Below are 2,972 nucleotides of genomic sequence, written 5' to 3'. Positions count from 1 at the left end.
TTAATAAATGAAATTTTTTTTTTTTTTTTCAGTGCATTGGGTTGCCTCCCAAGTAGCGCTTTCTTTTACGTCTTGCAGCCGGACGAAGAACCCAATCACTCCAGAATATGTTCACGAATCGGATGAGAACTCCGAGTCATAAACTAGTACCTAAAACAAGAAACAAAAACAAGATTAAGAATCTGGAATAAAATAAAAAGAACAAACGAAAATAAAACAATCCAAGGGATTAGCAAATTTTCTAATCCCCGGCAACGGCGCCAAAATTTGATGCGAAATTTATCCGCACACAAATTAAACCCTCTTTTCGTCAAATTGTAGTATATGTATAAGTAGGGATCGTTCTAGACCGGGGATTAGGAGGGATTGTTAACCACTTGGATTTGACTCAAAAACGTAAAATAACAATATGAAACACTATACTAGACTCAAGGGATGCAAAACTAAACTTTAAAACACTAAAACAAACCAAAAGACTCAAAACAGCACCAAAACACTCAAAACTGCCTTAAAATAACTTTCTGGGCAGTTTTGAGCACCTTGAGTACTTTGGACGAATTTGAGAAACAAAATGAATCAAAACACTTACAAACACAAAATAAATGTATTTCTAACTAATCTAACACTTTAAAAGAAATGGGGGATTGGTTTTGAATGAAACTTGAAATAAAAACAGAAACTTGGAAACAAACAGATTGTAAATTAAAGCATAAGGAAATGAAGTAAACACAAGATGAATGAATCAACAACTAATAAAATAAGATAGTACCAATGAAGATGAAGCTAGAGATTCGATTTCACCATTGCTAAGCCAAGTCCATGCTTGTTAAGTCAGATTATACTCATCCCTCTACTTATTTCTGGGGTTTGTTTCACTTAGATATGATCAGCCATATGATATGTGGATTTGATCAAATGTCTCTAATTATGAGCCTAATTGTGATGTGCAACTTTGGTTCCTAATCAAGACTATGTAGTGCACAAGAAACTTTCACAAAACCAAAGGGAACACTCGGCAGGATGTTTGCAAAACATTCCCTTCATTCATTCACATATCTACCAAGATTATGCATGATGTGTGCTTTAATCTTGGCTAAACAACCTGTGGTTAATTCAAATGATGATCAAGCATTAAAATCAACACACTAAGTCACAATTAAATCGGAGAATGAAACAAGAAATAGATAGATTAAATGAGAATTCCGAATTAACTACATGGCAATCTTGCAAGGCTACATCGAATCCCTAGAGATAGATTAGTTACACTTCATGTTTACAAAAGGTTTGACATAAAAATATATAACATGAGTGAACATAGGATTAAGAAGAAAGAACCCTTGAAGCAAAACTGATGTAGAATCAAAGAAACACCTAAACATTCCAACAACTCAAACTTGAATTGTATGAACGTTTAGGCCCTCTTATCTTCCTCTTCGTCGTAGCACAAGGTCTAAGGGATGTTGTTGGTGTGTTGAATGGATTGGGGAATTATGGAAATGGAAGGATGATGTTTGGATTGTAAGGGAGAGTCACGGCACAAAGGGGGGTTTATGGTCTACATTTCTGCAATGGATGAAATGTATGAATGGAATGGATGGACTTTGTGAAGGGCACGGCCCCAAGGGACCAATTTCTGTTGTGAAATGAATTGTCTATGAATGAGTGTGAATGAATGAGTATTTATAGGTGAAATGGGGGGAACATGACAGCTAGGTTGCATGTGCACATGTTGGTTGAATGATTATGAGTTCATGTGGCTGAAATAGCATGTGGAATGGCTGGAAATGCAAGGAGAAGGCATGTGCACGGTTTTGGGAGAGAATGGGAGTGCAAGTGGCTGAAATGTTAGAGGAACAAGTGCATGTGGCTGCATTGTGGTGCAATGATGGAGGAACAATCTGAAAATGCAAGGTATGGCTGGAATGATTGTGTTTGTTTGAATGTGCATGTGATTAATTTAAAGGATGCAAAGTAAATAAATAATGAATGCATGTGTTGAATTATGAAGATGCATGTGCAATGAAGTGGAATGACAATCTGAAATGGGATAGGTACCCACGGCAATGATGATTTCTGGTGGTGTTTTGGGTACATGTGGAATGAATGATTTCTTGGTGAGTGGATGCATGTGTTGATTAAAGGGGGAATGCAAAGGAAAAGCTAGAAATGCATGTGGAGTGGCTGCAAGGTGAATGAATAATGAAATGGGAAAGCATGTGCAAGGTTTTGGTGTGAATGATTGAATGTGCATGTGGCTGCAATGGAGGAGGAATCCTTCAATTTCGTCCATCCTCTTGGCTCCAAGCATATGATATCCATTCCAATCTCTAATTTGCTCCAAAAGGCTCCAAAAGGCATCCTTTTGCATACTTTGCCCTTACAACCTGAAAACACACAAAAGAAGCATAAAGGACTAAAATAACTAAAGAAACATAACGTAAATGCACGAGAACAAGCCATTTAAGTCGCATGAATATGCTCCTATCAACCACATGGGATGCCGTGGCTAAGAAGTTTTTGGAAAAGTTCTTTTCCACTCAAAAGACAGCCACATTAAGGGGACAAATCTTCAACTTCAAACAAGATGATGGAGAACCTTTCAATGAGTGTTGGGAGCGCTTTAAAGGCCTTTTGTTGCAATGTCCACACCATGGGTTACCTCTTCACTTACAAATGCAAATTTTGTACGATGGACTAACCCAAACATGTCAATCAACTGTTGATAATGCAGCAGGTGGAGCTTTGAAGAAAAAGAATGCTCAAGAGTCATATAACATTTATGAGATGTTGGGATCTAATGCTCAACACAAAGATGTAAGGGGTAAGAGAGTTGGAGTATATGAAACAAGCTCTAATCATGATCTTTCTTTGCAGGTAGCTAACCTAGAAAAGAAGCTTGAATCCGTGCTCAACATGGTGCCAAAAGCAAGTGAAGTGTGTGCCATTTGCAACATACCAAGCCACCTTACTCA

At 37.6% G+C, this 2,972-nt stretch overlaps 1 non-coding gene across 1 annotated transcript; it reads right to left on the bottom strand.

The window, feature by feature from the left end:
* Positions 1–2,546: 2,546 nt before the first annotated feature.
* On the bottom strand, positions 2,547–2,657 carry LOC148690141 (small nucleolar RNA R71). The gene has a single exon (XR_015958058.1). It is a non-coding gene; the product is annotated as a small nucleolar RNA R71 (small nucleolar RNA).
* Positions 2,658–2,972: the final 315 nt, after the last annotated feature.

This window comes from Pyrus communis, chromosome 16, assembly GCF_041283825.1.
Source record: "Pyrus communis isolate YQ-2024b chromosome 16, ASM4128382v1, whole genome shotgun sequence".
Lineage (NCBI taxonomy): Eukaryota > Viridiplantae > Streptophyta > Magnoliopsida > Rosales > Rosaceae > Pyrus > Pyrus communis.
Note: the sequence above shows the minus strand (reverse complement) of the source record. Positions and strands in the feature narration are given on the sequence as shown.